Here is a 20,482-nt window from a genome sequence, read left to right on the forward strand (position 1 = left end):
TCAAAAGTCAATAAATATCTAAAACTCAAAAGAAAAAAATTGAAAATCTAATATGAACAATCAAAGGGTAAAATGACAAAATATTTGAAACAGATATTCTCTTTAAAATTTTTTTATTTATATATAACAACAGAATGCATTACAATTCATATTACACATATAGAGCACAAATTTTTCATATCACTGGTTCTATACAAAGTATATTCACACCAATTCATATCTTCATAAATGTACTCTGGATAATGATGTCCATCATATTCCACCATCATTTCTAACCCCATGTCCCCACCCTTCACCTCCCAACACTCTGCCCTATCTAGAGTTCGTTTATTCCTCCCATGTTCCCCCTCCCTATGAAGCAGCCTCCTTATATCAGAAAAAAACATTTGGGATTTTTTTGGGGGGGATTGTCTAATTTCACTTAGCATTATCTTCTCTAACTCCATAACATTTACCTGCAAATGTCATGATGTTATTCTCTTTTATTTCTGAGTAATATTCCATTGTGTATATAGGCCACATTTTTTTAATCCATTCATTTGCTTAAGGGCAGCTAGGTTGGTTCCACAGTTTAGCTATTGTGAATTGTGCTGCTAAAAACAGTGATTTGGCTGTGTCCCTGAAGTAAGCTGTTTCTGAGTCCTCAGAGTATAGACGCAGGAGAGGGATAGCTGGGTCAAATGGTGGTTCCATAACCAATTTTTCAAGGAATCTCCATACTGCTTTCCATATCTGCTGTACCAATTTGCAGTCCCACCAGGAGCATATGAGTATACCTTTTCCTCCACATCCTGGCCAACACTTTTTGTTGTTTGTCTTCATAATAGCTGCCATTCTCACTGGAGTGAGATGAAATCTTGGAGTAGTTTTGATTTGCATTTCTCTAATTGCTAGAAATGATGACCACTTTTTCACATATTTGTTGACTGACTGTATATCCTGTACTGAGAAGTGTCTCTTCAGGTCCTTGGCCCATTTATTGATTAGGTTATTTGGTTTTTTTTTTTTGTTGTTGTTGTTTAGTTCTTTTATTCTTTATGTACCCTAGAGATTACTGCTCTGTGTGTAAGGGCTAAAAATTTGCTCTCAAGATGTAGGCTATCCATTCACTTCAGATTGATTCTCTTGCTGAAAAGAAACTTTTTAGCTTGAATCCATCCAATTTATTGATTCTTGATTATAATTCTTGCACTATAGGATCTTATTAAGGATGTTGGGGCCTAAATCCACATGGTGGAGATTAGGGCCTACTTTTCTTCTATTAGACACAGGATCTCTTGTTTTATTCCTAGGTCCTTGGATCCATTTTGCATTGAGTTTTGTGCATGGTGAGAGATAGCGGTTTAATTTCATTTTGTTGCATTTGGATTTCTAGTTTTCCCAACACCATTTGTTGAAGAGGCTATCTTTTCTCCAATGCATGTTTCTGGCACCTTTGTCTAATGTAAGATAATTGTAATTTTGTGGGTAAGTTTCTGTGTTCTCTATTCTGTACCATTGATCTACCAGTCTGTTTTGGTGTAAATACCATGCTGTTTTTGCCACTATTGCTCTACAGTATAGTTTAATGTCAGGCATAGTGATGCCACCTGCTTTGTTCTTCCTACTAAGAATTGCTTTAGCTATTCTGGGTCTCTTATTTTTCCAGATAAATTTCATGACTGCTTTTTCTATTTCTATGAGGAATGTCATTGGATGTTGATTAGAATTGCATTAAATCTGTATAGTGCTTTTGGTAGTATAGTTATTTTAATAACATTAATTCTTCCTCTCCAAGAGCAAGGTAGATCTTTCCATCTTCTAAGGTCTTCTTTGATTTCTTTCTTTAGGGTTCTGTAGTTTTCATTATATAGATCTTTCACCTCTTTCATTAAGATTGATTCCCAAGTATTTTATTTTATTTTTGAGGTTATTGTAAATGAGACAGTTTTCCTCATTTCCCTTTCTGAGGTTTTGTCACTGATATATAGAAATGCATTTGATTTATGGGTGTTGATTTTATATCTTGCAATTTGCTGAATTCACTTACTAATTCTAGAAGTCTTCTGGTGGAACTTTTTGGGTTTTCTAGTTATAGAATCATATCAGCAAATAGTGCAAAATTGAGTTCTTCTTTTTTCTATGTGTATCCCTTTAATTTCTTTTGTCTAATTGCTCTGGCCAGGATTTCAAGAACTATGTTAAATAGAAGTAGTGAAAGAGAACATCCCTGTCTTGTTCCAGTTATTAGATGAAATGCCTTCAATTTTTCTCAATTTACAAAGTTCTTGGTCTGGGGCTTAGCATGGATATCATTTATGATATTGAGATATGTTGCTGTTATCCCTAGTTTTTCTAGTATTTTGAACATAAAGGGGTAATATATGTTGTCTAAGGCTTTTTTTTTTGCATCTAATGAGAATTTTATTATTTTTGCATTGATGTTTATTAGAGATATTGGCCATAAGTTTTCTGTTTTTGATGGGTACTTGCCTGGTTTTGGAATCAGGGTGATATTGGCCTCAGAAAATGAGTTTGGAAGTGTTGTCTCTTTTTCTATTTCATGACAAAATTTGAAGAGTATTGGTATTAGCTCTTTTTTATAGGTCTTGTAGAACTCAGTCCTGTGCTTTTTTTGGTTAGTAGACTTCTGATGGCATCTTCTATTTCATTGCTTGAAATTGATCTAATTGTGTATAATATTGTGATTTAGTTTGGGCATATGTCTCTAGAAATTTTTCAATTCCTTTGATATTTTCTATTTTATTGGAGTACAAGTTTTCAAAATAATTTGTAATTATTTTCTGTATTTCTGTAGTGTCAGTCATGATATTTCATTTTTCATCCCGTATGTTTGTCAATTTTATTTATTTTTTCAAAGGACAAAATTTTTGTTCTATTAATTTTTTTTTGTTTCAATTTCATTGATTTCAATAATTTCCTGTCTTCTACTGCTTTTGGTGTAGATTTGTTCTTCTTTTTGTAGGGATTTGAGATGTAACATTAACTCATGTATTTGTTGACTTTTTCTTCTTTTAAGGAATGAACTCCATGCAATGAACTTTCCTCTTAGAATTGCCTTCATAGTTTCCCAGAGATTTTGAAATGCTTTATTTGTTCTCATTCACCTATAAAAAATTTTTAATCTTTCCTTGATGTCTTCTGCAACCCCTTGTTCATTAAGTAGCATATTATTTAGTCTCCAGGTGTTAGAGTAGCTTTTATTTCTTATTTTATCATTGATTTCTAATTTCATTGCACTATGATCTGATAAAATGCAGAGTAGTATCTCTACTTTTCTATATTTGCTAAGAATTGTTTTGTGGCATAGTATGTGGTCAATTTTAGAGAAGGATCCATGTGCTGCTGAAAAGAAAGTGTATTTGCTCTCTGAAGGTGAAATAGTCTATATATGTCAGTTAAGACTCTTAAGTTACTGATTGTATTATTGAGTTCTATAGTTTCGTTATTCAGCTTTTGTTTGGAAAAATCTGATTAGTGGTGAAAGAGGTGTGTTAAAGTCACTCAAAATTATTGTGTTGTGGTCTATTTGACTCTTGAACTTGAGTTTGTTTGATGAACGTAGATGCTCCATTGTTTGGGGCATATATAATTGTTAAGTCTTGTTGGCATATGGTTCCCTTGAGCAGTATGTAGAGTCCTTCTTTATCCCTTTAGATTAACTTTAGGTTGACGTCTACTTTATTTGATATGCGGATGGAAACTTCTGCTTGCTTCTGCAGTCCATGTAAGTGATATGATTTTCCCCAACCCTTCACCTTCAGTCTGTGAATGTCTTTTCTATGAGTTGAGTCTCCTGGAGGCAGCATATTGTTGGGTCTTTTTTTTTTCTTTAATCCAATTTGCTAGTCTACGTCTTTTGATTGGTGAGTTTAGGTCATTAATATTCAGGGTTATTATTGAGACTTGAGTTGTATTCCCAGCCATTTTTATTTATTTTTGGTATTTAACTTGACTTGGTTTCTCCTCTGATTAGATTTTCCTTTAGTGTAGTACGTCCCTCTGCTGATTTTCATCATTGTTTTTTATTTGCTCTTCTTGCAATATTTTGCTGAGGATGTTCTCTAGCGCAGGCTTTCTAGTTGTAAATTCTTTTAACTTTTGTTTATCATGGAAGGTTTTTATTTCATCCTCAAATCTAAAGCTTAATTTTGCTGGATATAAGATTCTTGGTTGGCATCCATTTTCTTTCAGATCTTGGTATATGTTGTTCCATGATCTCCTGGCTTTGAGGGTCTGAGTTAAAAAGTCTGCTGAGATACGAATTGGTCTCCACCTATGTGTAATCTGATTTCTCTCTCTTACAGCTTTTAAGATTCTATCCTTATTCTGTATGCTAGGCATTTTCATTATAGTGCCTTGGTGTAGATCTGTTGTAGTTTTGTATATTTGTTGTCCTGTAAGCATCTTATATTTGGTTTTTCAATTTATTCTTCATGCTTGGGAAATTTTCTGCTATTAGCTCATTGAAGAGATTGTGTATTCTTTGGTTTGAAACTCTGTGCCTTCCTCTATCCCAATAACTCTTATATTTGTTTTTTTTTTGATGTTGTCCCATGATTCTTGGATGTTCTTTTCATGGTTTCTTACTATGGTCAAATTTATTTTCCAGATTGTATACTTTGTAATCATTATCTGACTTTCTTTCTTCCAAGTGATCTAATCTATTGGTTATGCTTTCTATTGAGATTTTTATTTGTTTTACTGTATCCTTCAGTTCAAGGATTTCTCAATGTTGTTTTTTTTTTTTCAGTCTCTTTTTCTTGAAGTAATCTTTTGCTACCTGTATTTGCTCTCTTATCTTTTTGTTGGAGTAATCGATTTTTGCCTTTATTTGCTCATTTAGGTCATTCTTTAATTCACAGATCATTTTAATTACGAATCTTCTTAACTCCTCTCTGACATTTCATCAACTTTGCTCTCCATGGGTTCTGTTATTAGTGTCCTTGTTTGTTTTGGGCACTTTTCTTCCTTATTTTTTCATGTTGTCTATATGTCTTCCTTTCTTGCAGTGTGAATCTGAGATATTACACTTTCTATCCCATATTCTTGTCCTACCCATGCAGATTGTCTGTACCTCACCTTGATGTTGGGCTTCCAGACCCTGCTAGTGTCCCTCAATGTATACTACTACAACTAAAGTTGGTGGTGGCAATAGCAGAGGTAACTCGAGATAATAGTGGAGGTGCCCCAAGATGGATGCAATGTCTTACAGAGATGAGGCTGGAAGGGTGGGCCTTATTCTGTCTTTGGGATGCCTGCTCTGAGACGCAGCTGCTTCTAGGCCCTGTCTGTTGTCAAAAAGGTAGGGGCTACTGAGTGGGGAAGGCTATGGGAATGACAGCAGTGTCCCAAGATGGCAGTGGGTTAGGCTTGGGTTCCCAGGTGTCGGGGGCAGGGGGCCTGAACTCGGACCTGGGTCTTGTGCAAGTCAGTGAGGGCAGATCTGGTCCAGGTCTGAACTCCCGAGATAGGAACAGTCCTGGGCAGGAGGCTGGGCTCCAGAGGGTATCTGCTGGTGTCAGGATGGACCTGGGCCTACTGTGAGTCTGGGTCCCTGGCAGCTGGTGTGGGCGGATCTGGGTTACTTATGCCTGACCTTCCAAGGTAGTCTGCTGGATATAAGAAGCAGTCCTGTGCCAGAGGCTGGGCTCCAGGAGGTGTCTGCAGGTGGCAGGATGAACTAGGGCCTACTGTGAGCCTGGGTCCCACATGTCTGAAACACAGGTATTCTCTAGAACTGATTTTCTTAAAATAAAAAACACTATGACTTACAAAAAGGCCAACAAATGCGCAAATAGTCAGGGTACCCATCATCTGGTACATTGCAAAAGGCTTTATACCCAAAATTCATATGTGGACATCTTACTCCTCAATGTGATGGGAGCCTTCAAGGGGTGATTAAGTTATGAGAACTCTGACCTCATGGGATTAGTCCTGGGATAGTCACCTTGTAATAAGGACCCCAGATTGCCACTTTTGTCTCTTCTGCCACATGAGGACTCAACTAAAGGGTACCATTTATGAATTAGGTAACAGGCCCTCCTCAGACACTGAGTCTACTGGTGCCTGATTTTACACTACTGAGTCTTCAGACTCTATTATTCTTTTTATAAGTTGCTGAGTCTATGGGAATTTTTTATAGCAGCCTCAATGGAGGCATTATGTACAGAATACTCAGCCCCATTCATAATTAATGATATTCCACATACATCAATGGGAGATGATTTTCCTCTATCAGCATGAGGACAATTAAAAATTAGAATAAATTGGTATTAGTGAAATGGGAATGCAGGTCACTTCATACATTGTTAGTAGAATTAAAAACTCAAGCAATCTCTAAGGAAGTAAGTTAGCACTTTTATCAGAAGATTGTACATAACATATGAAATAATTTTAAGAAAATAACCCTGCACATATAATCCATATGTGTTCAAAGATAAGTAAAGAAAATTTCATTATATTGTTACTTATAACAGGAGAATGGAGACAACCTACATGCACATCTATAAGAGACTGAGTAAAATATGACATCCATATACCATAATATGTTGGGATGTGAAAAAATATTAAACAAACTACTGATATAAAGTACCTCCAAAACAGTAAATGCTAAGAAATCCTTATTTTTATCATTGAGAACCCTGAATGCAGACCTTTCTATGACCACTCATAGCTCTGTAGAGTTTGACAGGTTTTCTGACTTCCAGTTTAGCAACTTCTCTACCACATGGTGCTAAAGAAAAGCATTAGTCATTCTTGCAGTGTGAATGATTATTAAAAATATATCAAGTGCCTGAATATGATGAGCTTGCTCACTGTGACCTATTCTAAAACATACTAAAGAAAGCAAAATTAAAAAACCAGCATTGACTTCCTGGCAAAAAAAAAAGTAGGCTGCCATAGTTAGCCTGAGTTATGTAGGGTCTATGGTGCTAAACAGATGCTTTCAGTTTCAAAAGCACAGAATGTAGGGGGGGAAATAATGTATCTATAAAGATACATATGTAAACGTAAAATGATAATGGCATTAAGAAGATGTGACTCTTGATTACTAACATCACTGCAGTGGAAAGGAAAAGGTTAATTACATGGTATATTACCACTTCTGCTTGGAAGCTTCACTTGTCACCCAAAGCTTTACTTTACCCTGAGACACAAGCTTGACAAGCTTAAGCTTGACAAATATGTACTTCCCATTGAAAACATATTAAAATATGTTTTAGATTTGTTTTAATATTTTTTATATTAGTGAAGAATTAAAAAAGACTTCTCGATGCCTATTTTATAATGTGTTTGAACAAAGAATGAAATGATTTCAGATATTGAAAATGGTATCATCAAAAATAAAAAAAAAGGGAGGTGGAGGAAGTTAGGGAATAGTATCAATAGTTGCACAGGGGTACCACCCCGTCCCCAGGAAGCTGGGACAAATGGACTTGGGCTATCAGGAGCCAGTGAGTGGTGCCTGGAACACCACATGGGGCCCAGAGGGTCCCTGACAGTCATGCTCTGACAGCAGCATATGGCACACACTGGAGGAAGGGGAAAATAAGGTCAGGAAGGCAGGCTGCGGGAGCTTGGATTCAAGGCTGAAGAACTGCCATGGAATATTTTTGAAAGGTGTGAAATAATCAAAACAGTACTTCACTATGATTAAAGCTGGCATGGTGTGAAGGTGTCAAGCCTGGGTGACTGGGGAAATGGTGGTATCATTAACCCAAAATGAGAACATGAAAATCAGGTTTTATGTGGAACATGATAAGTGAGGTTTTAAATGAATTGATCTTGAGGTGCCGGCAGAATATTCAAACTGTTTTGTTCAAGTAACAGTTGGAAATAGAAGACTATAAGTCTGTAGTTCAATTCAATTCTATAAATATGCACTAGTACTAAGTGTCAGGCACGGAATCTGCCCCCAGCCCCTGTTCCCATGGAACTAAGAATGACTTTTATACATAATTAGTGGCTACCTGTATAGTGAATGTTACATTAAAGAATCGGGGTGCTGGGAAATTAAAGTCATAGTTGTGGCTGTTCAGTGATGATTTCAGGGGTTATCCTTTCTTATCCATATTTGTACTTACATTTCTGCAGGGATGTTTTATTATAAACACAGATATTACAAAAATAGCAGAAATTTGTGTATTATTAGCATTTGGGGTGTCAAGAATGTTCTTGGCTAAAGCCCACTTCACTGTTGTCAACTTTGTCCAAACAAAGTAATTTAGCCAGATTTGAGTTCTTGGTTCTTGTCCAAAGTCCTATAAGCATTATCTTTTTGTTTCATTTCAAGGAGAAATACACACATGCCAAAATATGGCATTCCAGAGAAGAAAAGGTTAATTACATGGCACACCACAATGGGTTCTGAGTAGAAGCTTCACTTACCATCACACCCTCACTTTCCTGAGAAACAACCTGAAACTTCCCCAGTCAATGCAGAAAACAATATCAAAAATGAAAAAAAAAAACTTAAAAATCATAATGAGAATAACAGCAACATATTTTTGAAAGAAAGTTAAGTCAGCAAGGACAATAAGGCAAATCTTGAGTGAAAAGTGGCGGGGAAAGGAATTGACATGCTTCAGAATCAAGCACATAACAAATGAAAATGGGAGGCAAGTGAACTTTCAATGAACTCATTAAGAACTGCAAAAAAAATGGAGTCAAAATACATTAAATTCTCTCAAGAGAACAATGGAAGATCCTTCTCATACACTCCTGGCTACTGCTAGCTGACAAAATGAACACAGAAGTCCAAAATAAAAACTGAATTTAGGTTACATTGGGAACAGTTCAATTTAGAAAATAAAGAATATATAAGGTAGAGAACTTAAAAATCTACATATGTATTAAGATATAGTAGAAATTATGACTTTTAATGACTATGTAGCTAGGGTCTCTGTGGTGTAATTTGCCAAGATTTTCTAACTTCTTAGTCCACCTGTATAACATAGCTATTTTTACACCTATTTTAAAGTTGGGAAACATGAAGCCTAAGGAGCTTATGTGCCCAAAGCCCCACAAAGGGTAAGTATCAGGAGGAGATGTGAACAAATAGCTTTGTGATTCTAAAGCTTATTCTTCCCACTATAAGTTTTCTTAATAGAAAGTTGTTATAGATAATTGAGAAGTATTCAAATCTTTAGCTTTGTTGATTCATACGTAAAGGTACTATAGGAAATTCCTTAAGGGACAAAAGCACAGGTGCTTTCAGAAATGGTAAATTCAAATAAGACAGAAAAGTTTTCCCCAAATTCACTGTGAGTCAGACACAGCGCTTCCACATTACAAGAAAAGATTCGGGTCCCTCACAGATGAGTCCCTTCTACCAGAGAAAGACCTGAGACATTCCCCTTCTGACACTATGAGTACTTGGACACAGCAGAATCAGTCCAGCCTTGAGTGGCTTTCTAGCTCCTCCTGAAGCAGACAGAGCATTGAGACCAGATTTAGAACCCCACTCTCTATTTAAATTCACCTGACCCTTGTGTTCAGTAATAATCAAGTGAAAAATGCTTTCTTTCACTCCCAAGAGTTTGGTGATAGGCAAGAAGTCCACAGCAACTAGCCTGTCTTTTGTAACATGTCAGGAACTAGCACATGGGCAAACTAATCAGTGACAAGAATAGCCCAAGAAAATAATGATGTTTGTTCTTGAGATTTGCAAAATTGAAAAGTATCTAGCTAGGCTAGAAATTTAGGATCAGATATGCATCTTTTAGTAGCAAATTCCCATCCATAAGAAGGAGCTCGACAGTCTGGGATCACCCATTTCATAGGTAAACTGCCCCAGAATCAGCCTATTGGAAAGACAGCCCTTCAGCTAGCTCATCATAATAGAATGTTTTCTCCACCACATCTTGCCCCTCATCTAATTGGCTTCCATTGTACAGTGAGCAGACCAAGTCTACTGCATAGGATCAATCCCCACAAACCACTGACTGGCGATTGCTGAAGGGGATGACCTTCAGACCAGCTAAACCATCTTTTTCATTCCTGTTCACTGCTGACCAAGACCTAAGTCTCTCCTGATCTTTACCTCCTCTGGCATTAGCAGAATACACTACCTCTATACCACCTCAACTTCAACAAACATCCCCTTCACTTGGAAACTGAACATTGCACTCTTCTATTGAGTTTTGCTCATCCCCTTACACTTAAAGGGCCTAAGAAGTGTGGGGCATGGGAATGGAAGATCAGGGAATTGTTGTTTTCTCCCTGATCTTTGCTGTTAGTCAGCCTATTATCTGCCCCCCTTATGTAAAAAAATAAATACTCTTTGATACACATGACATTCAGTCACACTACTGCCATCCCTCTGAGTCAATGTTATGTACCAACCTAACTTCTCATTCAGGATAGATTTTGTCACCTGACTCAGTCTTCCTCTTTAGGCCTGGTTTTGCCATCATCCACATGAATTCATTTTCATGTGAACAACTCATCCAATAGCAGCTCCTCTGAGTTCCTTTACTTTCTCGTCTCAAGGGAAAAATCCCTGCTCTTTACTTTCCTTCACCCACTTTCATTGCCATGATCTGGACCTTGTCAACACCCAGAGCTGTTTCACTTCTAATAAACTTATAGAACAGTTCTCTGAACTTCTTATACTTCTTTCAGTTCCCTGTGAAAATCTTTAGTGCCCTCACCCCATGATCTTTATATCCTTGCCTATCTAGCTTAGAAGCTATGGGTTGTAACCTTGACCATGTGTCACCAACCAGTATGTTACTTGCTCCTTCATTGTCCACCTTTTCCAGATTTCTAGGAAAATGTACAAATACCCCAATTGCTGAGTAATCATGGCAAAAAATAATACTGCAACATCAGAGCTAATACTAACACTCCTGTGGGGAGCTAGCCAATTCCTAGTTCCTGATAGAGGCTGTTTTGGTTCTTCTACACTTAGCTGAAGCCTCCCAACCAATCATCCTTCAGAGGTCTTCCTCTACTTGAGACACAAAATAGAAATCACTTGATGAAAACTCCCATAACTTATTACCATTAAACCTACAAATGCACCTGCAAGGAGGCTCAGCCTTTCCTCCTTTCCAATTGACATAACTAGCCTATCATGATTACTTTCCAAGATAATTTTCTACAACTGAGCTAGTATCTAATGAATCTGCAAACTGTTTTGTAGACCAAAGAACTTGATCCATTGGTTATCATTCTCTTTTAAATTCCCCTCCTATCTCATTCCTTCCAATCTTCACTTGAGCAAATTAAAACACATACTTTGTCCTCTCTTGAACTCCACATTCTCCCTACTATTTTTTCTTATCTCTCTCATTAACCCTCTTCTTTGAGGGCAAGTCAATGGGAAAATTTTCTGTCTGTTCATTATATAACATCTTGGCAGCATTTGATAATGGCAATTTCCCTTTCTTCTCAAAATGATCTCTTCTCTGTTTTTTATGATACCAGATTATCTTGGTTCGTCACTACTTTTATGATGACTAACTTTCTGGCTTTGCTTTTCTCTGCCCATTTGTAAGCCATTTCTTCCACCTTCAATTGGACAGATTTATTATTTATTTCCATGGCTTCCTATAGTGAATACTACTACCAATTTCTTTGCTTTCTTTTGGTACTAGGGAGTGTTTTTTTTTTGTTTTTTTGTTTTTTTTTTTAAATCATGAGACAGGGTCTTGCTAATTTCTTAGGGCCTTGCTAAATTGCTGAGGCTGGCTTTGAACTTGTGGTCCTCCTACCTCAGCCTCCAGAGTCACTAAGATTATAGGTGTACACTACCAAATCTAGCCTAATTTCTTATCATCAGCACAATTTCTACTCCTGAGCTCTAATAAGAGTGACTAACCATCTTGGTTTGCCAAAGACTAATGGGTTTCCAGAAACACTGGGCATTTGGTGCTAAATCTGGGAGAATCCTAGACAAACTGGGATAAATTGGTCATAGGAACCTCTACCAAATCACTAACTAGATATGATAATTCAGATATACTGCAATACCTCAAATATAATACTTACAAACTTGAATTCATTATTTTGCCCAAATCTTTACCTCCTTATTTGAATGACACCACCTCGTCATGCCAGAAATCGATGAATGATTTCTCACAACTGTTGAAGGTGAACACAAGACACAGATCTCTGTATCTCTAAACACTAAGTTCCCTTAACTTTTCTAATTAGAGGAATATCCAATAAGATTCTTATATAACCTGTTAGCCACTACAAATTCCTCTCAGTGAAAATCAATTAAAAGATTACCATACAGATGAAAAGTTACATTTCTGTTGGGTAGTCCAGTGTAAGACTTCTTGACAATAATTTTGTTCACCATTACATCTATATCCATTTTTAAACATTTTGTAATATTTCTAACATGCTGTTTAGAAATGATTAATTTTCCTTCCCAGTAAGTTAAAATAAAGAAATATCCCTCAAGTAAGGAAAGTGGAAAACAACGTGCATGACCTTGTGAATGTTTCAGTGGGGAAGACTTGGTACACATTTTGTTAGAGTACCAGGAAACAAATGGTTACCTTCAAACTTCATTTTGTTATTTCTACACAGCTACTGTCTCTGTTTGTAGTCCAACAAATACTGCCTTTAACATGCCTGTACAACTGCATAAAGAAGAATGAATTGAAAATTTAGACTGATAACCTATAAGAGAAAAGCAAGTACTAAAGTATTTTTTTATTTGCTTTTTGGTGTTTTATTTTTATTTTATTATTATTATTAAAAGAATTAAAGCCTATTTAGGCCAAAAAAAGGGAGACAAAGTTGTAACTTCCTGGTGTTCTGTGTTATTATATTTATATTTCTTCATCTTCATTCAGCCTGAGACAGTAGACAAGTTGACATTACAATGAAAAACTATGGCTAAATTTTAGAAATAAACAACTGAAAAGAGATGATTAATACAGAACCAGAATGCCAAGGAATCTGGCATCCTTTCTAAGATGTTCTCCTCTATTTCAGTGAATTTAAGTGTATTATTTTTGAAGTAGATGGCTTGCTGTAGTTTTGACAATCTGAAATTTGTTATTAGTTATACAGCTACAAACATGGAAAATTCCCCATTGCTCAATGTATTTATCTAAACTTGTGCTTACCAATTTCCCTCTTTTGCCAGCCATCTTGTGACCACATTTGTACATATTAGTGCTTTCATCAGGGGGTATGTGCATCAATAAGAGGAGAAGTTGAAATTAGATTAGTTAATTTGCTACTTCATTAACAGCTGTGGTTAAAAAGTCCAAAGAGAAAGGAGACTGAAACAAGCTAAAATGGGGGGGGGTGTATTGTAAGTGAATCTAAATTATCTACATCCCCTATTCCTACGGATAACTGAGAGTCAGCTGTGCACACATCTGTGGGTGTTTATAAACATTAACCATCTGTGAGAAGCTTATGGGTTATAAATGGTTGGCTAATTAGTGAAATGCTAGTCATTTCTAATGACAGTTGTTATGGAAAAAGATTTTATCCAGGTTAAATTGATCTAAGAACCTTGTTGATCACTGGAGGCCACTCTATCTTTTATGCCAAGAGTAAGTAGTTACACTACACTGAATATGTCACATATTAAATATGGACTATAACTAGATGAGGCTGCTAGTTTATGCATGATAATGAGCTCTGTTCTTAATGGAACAAACTGTGTATTGAGTATTTGTTAAGGAAACGGTGTAATTGTCAATATGGAAAAAAGGGCAACTGATTCTGTAGTATATGATTATCTTCACTTCTGTTCTACAAGCATATTAAATACCTTACATTCAGAAAATTATGAACATAAATAGCAAATTAGTAATCCATATAAGAGATGAAGCATTAATGAAAACTTTTGTCTATGTTACTGTAAACATATGTATGTCCACAAGTTCCCTGTATTGGTAACTTTTTCTAAATATGTCTTTCTTTTACTAATCAAAGTTGTGGGGAAAAGTCATATTTACTGCCTAATGAAGTGTTTGGCAATAGAGTTTATGTAATAGTACAGGATGATGTCAGAGAAAGATTGGATGGCTGAGCAAAATTTGGTTGCAGTTTTTTTATATTTAAAAATTAATTTACAGAGTATAGACACAATTTTCCAAATTAGAAGGACTCTTCCTTTGTATATAAGGAGCATTATGATCTGGGAAACTCACTGACCTATAACTTAGCTACTTGTAGAGCAGGGACTGCAAGATTGATGACCCAAATCCTTAAGCTGGAGCACTCAACATGCCATGACAGTGTTTGCAGTCAGAGAAAAGAGCAACACTTCATAATACCAAGAATTCTGGCAAATGAAAAACAAAACTGAAAAACTACCCTACTTAAATGTCACTCCTTTCCACATTTCTTATCTGCACCCTAGCTTCTCTGCTTTATTTTGCTCTTAGAACTTGTAGACTTCTAACAACATACATTTACTTTAAATGTCTGCCTCCTGCTAGCATATGAGGCCCCAAGTGTAAAATGTATTCTTATTTGGTTTTCTGTTCTACTCCCAGGGCCTACGATAGTGGCATGACACAATATGTACTAAATATTTGTTGAAGGTAAGTTTTGATAGAAAGATATTTTTCACCAATACAATAATGACTTTACTAATGAAGGAGGTATTTTGATGTCCATTTTTATGATTTTTTTTTGGGGGGGTTAGAAACTTAATAATCCCAAGACAAAATCACACAGAAACCTTGGGAGTGTCTTTCAGAACACAAGATAAGGTGTAATTAGTACATCCCCCACCACCAAAAAAAAAAAAGAAAGAAAAAAAAAAAGAAATTACCCACTACTTGACTACATTACATAGGTAAGGAAAATAAACATTAAAGCAAACTTCAATATTCTTGAAACTGAATATGTGGGCTAGTTTCAGCTGAAGGAGAAAAAAGAAGATTAACTCACCTGCATAATGGAATGCACTTTCTCTCTAACCCCTACCAGAATCCCAATCCTCACATTCTCCAAGAACAGGCCACATCCAGGTTATCCTCATGAACTAATAAACATAATTTGTTTTCAGAGGTTCTTGGTTAGTCTATTTACAAATAACAGCTTAGCTGCCTCTGTTAAAAAGAGAGTTTGTTTTCACTTTCCTGAAGGAAAGAGGCTAACAGTTATTGTGCAGCTGTGTTTCATACCTTATGCTTGGTCCACTCAGGTAAACTCATCTCCCAGATTAAAAAGGCTTTAAGTTTGAGATACTAAATCAATGTGTCCTGAAGTTAATATAGACATCATCCACCCAGTCATAAAAGTATTCTCCCTGTCTCCTTGTACACAATCCACTACAAAGCTATATTGATTATATCTTTAAACTGTCTTTCAAATCCATCTTGTCTCTTTTTTTCTTAGTACATTCTACTTTAGGCCTTCTGCATCTAACTCCTGCAAAATTGCAACAGTTGGTCTCACTCCTTCTACCTCCCCCTTCCCCAGCATCCTCTATTCCATCTGCATTTTTGCCACAGAGCTGTCCCTTTAAAAGCAAACCATGATACTGCCCTGCTGTTCTTGGAGTGTGCCTACAGGAAGAGGCAAAAATCCAAAGCATAGCAGACTTTCCGACTTCAATTTAGCCGCATCTCTTCCCACAGTTCTACCCAACGATCATGCCAGGCCTGCTATATTACTTGTTGTTGGTCCAAATACAAATTTCATGCCTCTGTGTCTTAATTTAGTCCATTAGACTCCCAAACATGGAGACTCTGGCCTTTCATTTCACTCTGTGTATATGTGGTACCACTAATTCAAGATTCCACATTTCAAAGGACAAACAGACTCACTTATTTCTGTACCAATGCTCAGATGACAACCTGTTCTTCTTTCTCCCATTCCAGTGGGGAAGCCAAAAGGTCCATTCTTAGTATAGAAGCTATCCATATAGCAGAGAATGTATACCACATTTTAAGGTTGTAAATGGAAAGAAAAGATGGCCCTTTCAGGTGGGAGAGAGACTGGAAGTGAGATTGCATACAGATGTACACACCTGAACATTCATTCTAGGAAGAATTGGGTTAAACAGGGTAGAATTTTCTATGGAGATACAGGGAGTAGAATCCAGGAGTGGAAGCATCTTGTATCTAACATGTGGAATTGTTGACAGGGTGGTAGATACATTTTGTCTAGGCCCAAGGCTGCAGAATTCCCTACAAGCACTTGACTGCTGGTTTGGGGCACAGTTCTTTCTTAACTGGGACCAGTTTGGGGAAGGGGAAAAGTTCATAAAGAATGCAAGTGGATATTTCTAAGAATATTTCTGTGAATCACCAACAATGGGGACCAAACCTCAAACAAATTCAATAGATCTCCTGGGTTACCATTCTAAGGCAAATCAGTCATCACCTTTTCTAAAAGCAGACAGGAGAAATTATATCAAAGTGGGAATGCTGTTTCAAACCTTGACTGAACTGGACTAGGACGAGTAGTCATGCTTAGAATGGAGCCCTAGGACTGCTTCTGAACTTGGTACCTATCTAAGGGAGGAAGAAGAGAAGGAGAGCTAGAAAGGGAATTTCATACTTGAATAACTGAACTCTGCAATGGAATTACGGAATACACATAGAGAGGCAAAGAGAAGGAGAGAGCATTGACTAAGTTGCTTATCATTAGGCAGGGTGGTGGCTCAAGAATTAAAGTACATTTATAGAAATTATTATATATTTGAATACTTGAGTTTGCTCTCATTGACTATGAAATTCCTATTTGTTACCTAATAAGAACACATTCCATAACACAAACTTGACATATGTCATATCTTGTCCTAGAATTGAGCCAATTTATTTTAAGTTGAAGTGTATTAATAGAACATGTACAATTGAGAAATTTTTGTCCTACGAACATGAATTTCATAAATATTTTAAAAATCCTTATTGAACACCCGCCATGGGGAAGATACTATATTAGAAGCAGCTCATCTTAAAAAGGTTTAGTTTTTACATGGCTAATTTTGTATAAAATTTTATTTTTATATGGTTTATGAATTGAGAAATAACAGTACGTTTGATGTTCATGTATAAAAATGCCCACTTTTCATACCCAAATCAGGACACTAGTCAAAGTATCATTTAAAATAAACTATAATGCATGTTTCATGTTATTTTTCTATTTTATAGAAGATTAAGCATTAAATTAATGAAATGAGAGAAACCTTTACTTCAAAAAAGTCCTCTGATAAGTTTCTAGCAGGAATACAGTAAGTTTTCAAAACTTCTGATTTCTCTTTCAAAATCAACTAACCCATACTACATCAGGTTAAAAGCATGTACATTTGCCTGCTCACACAGCAACCTTGATTAGCTAGGTTGTAACATTCACGTAGAAAAACTTTATACCCCTAGGAGTTCATCAGATTCTAAGAATAGTAAACACTATTAAAAATATTTTTCTTTTAGACTTGATGAATGATGGCTGAGTTACTAGTCTATTTTTATTACATCTCAGTGCATTATTTTAGGAATGGGATGATATCAAATGCAAAATGGGAATGTTTTCCAAGAGGACAGTAAAAATTTGAAAGCAACACTCCCTGCCAAGCTATATTCTGGAAGTTCTGAATAAAGTTTGATATCATTTGGGTTTTCTCATGAAGAACACTTCTTAAACTCCCTAAAATGCCTCCAAATTTAGTGTTAAGAAATACTATGTTCAATATCAGCAGATACCATGATTTAGGAAACAACACTTTCTCAGATTGCAATGTTATGTACCTTTACATGCTGATATGATAACATAGTGTAACCAAACTCCATGATTCATTAGACCAAGTTCCTTTAGCATTCAATGAGCGGGAAGAATTAGGGCCCCTTCTCAAAGATAAAGGTATTTCCAATTATCATAAATGATATTCTCATCTACCAAAGCTGAAAACACAGAATGTAATCAACAGAGTCATAACAAAATGATAAGATAATGTGTTAAAATATTTAATAGGCTTATTTAATATTTATCTAATGAAAATATACCATGCATTCAAGAAATGATGAATGGCTACTATCAAAAGGCACTTTTGAGAGAGCAATATTGGTGCACAATAAACATTAAAATAAATAATAGAGGACAAATGTTAAATGAATTACTTTTACTCACATGTAAATCCAGCAGAAAGCACAATCTAATTAGCATTGAGAACATGCACTGGAAACGTGAAATCATAATTGAAATTCAGCACTATGAGGATCAATACTTCTAAAATATATCTGAAATACAGTAGAAAGACTGCCTTTTTCTTAGTTCTTGGCCTTTGAATCAAAATAACGGTTTTTGTTCCCTAAGCAAACAATTCTCCTGACTTTCTAACACTTTAAGTGAACTTTCTAGTTAAGTTAAAAAGAAAAACTGTTATACATTTAGACTCTTCCAAAGAATTGCCAGGCAGAGAATAAGACTTGGAATGACTCTGGAGGGAATATGCAGCTTCCTACAGCAGCGATCCTCCACACAACACTCTCAAACATTAGTGATGGAAATTCTGATTCTGCACCGATAGGACAAAAATACTTCTACTTTTCAAGAGTTCCTGTCTGAATAGCACTAATAGTTTTTTAAAAATTTCAGGATTATATTGAACTAAAATTACTGTTAGTTTTACCCATTAATGATAATTATTATGGTGACAATTCACTCTAATCAAGCAATGGTCTCCCAAGAATTGTTTGTTCCAAAAAGAGTCAGCCATCTATTTTCTGTTACTAATGCTAGTCTGTCATATTCTTCCTGCCTTGGGGCATTCTAGCCTGTGTTAAAGCTGCCCTCAGTGTTAACTCTGTTAATATTAAGTTGTTTCCAATTTTCGTGAAGAACCCTGGATATCTGAGGAAGGAAGTCATTCAGGAAGCAATATTTTAAAATTCTATTACAAAATAATGTCTAATTTCATCTAAACACTAATGCCTACTTATGCCATTTACAAGTAACATATAAATATTCAATTTCTTTGCTAATTTTCCCAGTCCATCCTGGGGTATATTTATTCATCATCAAAAGCCGAATACTATTCGGTTCTTTTAGCTTCTTTGACCAATTCTGGCACCAGTGACTGGATTTCCTTCATCTTTAAGAATTGAATGTCAGAATGACCAAAATAGGGGGAGAAAAGAGAGAGCCTATTAATAAAAAATAAATAAAAATAAATAAAGCCTGAATCCACCTCTGACCTTATGACACATTGATATTTTCATCTGAAAAGATATACAAACAATAGTAGAGAAATACTATGGAACATGAGCTGGAATAAAAAGATAAAAGCACAATGGTTGTGCTAGATTGGTTACTGAAACCATCAGTAGCCCAGACATTTGTGAGCATTTCAAAAGTTCAACTGCACAACTTTCCATTTCAAGCTAACAGAATCTAAAATCAGATAATTCACTATGGTCAGAAATAAGCTTACAAATTGAGTTTTTAGTCAGCTAATGATTAATTCCTTATTGTTCAGTACAAATTGGCCACTTTGCAAATGCATGCTTTTGGTCAGAGGAAGACAAGAAAAAAAAAATTAGAAGTTTTTTTTTCATTCTATGTCGTAGAAATCAAAGAATAGAGTCTTTCGATTATTGATCTATATGAAGAATCAGGAAACTTTTTCCATAAAGAGCCAGTTAGCAAGTATTTTAAGCTTTGTAGGATATATGATTTGTATTACAAGTACTCACCTCTGCACAAAGGCAGCCATAGGTAATATGTAATAGGCATGGCTATTTTTACAAATGAAACTATTTATAAACACCAGTGCAGCCCAGCTTGACTCTTCTTGTAGTTTTAACTTCTCACATAAATAGCAAAATGCTAAACTGAACACATAATGAAATATTTTTTTCGGCCAGTTAAGTGTTAACCAGTTGTTTGATAGATCTTACTGGGTGTCTTCCTTCTGTGGTATGGACTGTGAGTACACACTGTGCAGGGTCTTAGGAGATAAAGAATGTGTAAATGATGTAATTCTATGAGATTAAAACACATAAAATGAAGAAAAGCGAGTATTCTATACATAAATTATATGGCAAGACAATAAGGGTTAATGAGAAGTGAATTGTTAAATATTGAGTACAAATATTCAGAGAAGACAGTATAAAGAAAGTAAGAATTCAACTAAATCACATTTTATAGTATTCAGTAGTTAAGAATTAAGAAAAATGTTTTTATGATATAAATGAAGAAGAAAAAAACACAAGAAATAAATTCAGAGAATTAGTAATGATTGTGCCTGAGGTAAAATAGATAGTACAATAAACTCAAAAGAAACAGAAGTCACTAAGTCACTGAGAAGCACAAATTCAGTCTCTTATCCTATCCACAATCTCTGTGGTCCAATGTGTTTTAAAATTCAGAATTTTTTAGACTGTGAGGAAGTGGAACAAAGTAAAACAGGTGTATATATATGATCAGTAAAACTGTAACATGCTCAGTGCAACCTGGAATTAAACTCGTGTCCATAGCATGAGTATTCACATTCCAGGGGACCTCTTATCAGTCCAGATCAGGTCTGACAGCAAATAAGTTTGGACAC

At 35.7% G+C, this 20,482-nt stretch overlaps 1 protein-coding gene across 4 annotated transcripts in view; it reads right to left on the minus strand.

Annotated features, from left to right (window-relative positions):
* Diaph3 (diaphanous related formin 3) overlaps positions 1–20,482 on the minus strand; it is a 460,724-nt gene that overhangs the window by 113,750 nt on the left and 326,492 nt on the right. The gene's annotated exons all lie outside the window — the stretch shown is intronic.

The sequence above is a fragment of the Urocitellus parryii genome, chromosome 2, assembly GCF_045843805.1.
Source record: "Urocitellus parryii isolate mUroPar1 chromosome 2, mUroPar1.hap1, whole genome shotgun sequence".
NCBI lineage: Eukaryota > Metazoa > Chordata > Mammalia > Rodentia > Sciuridae > Urocitellus > Urocitellus parryii.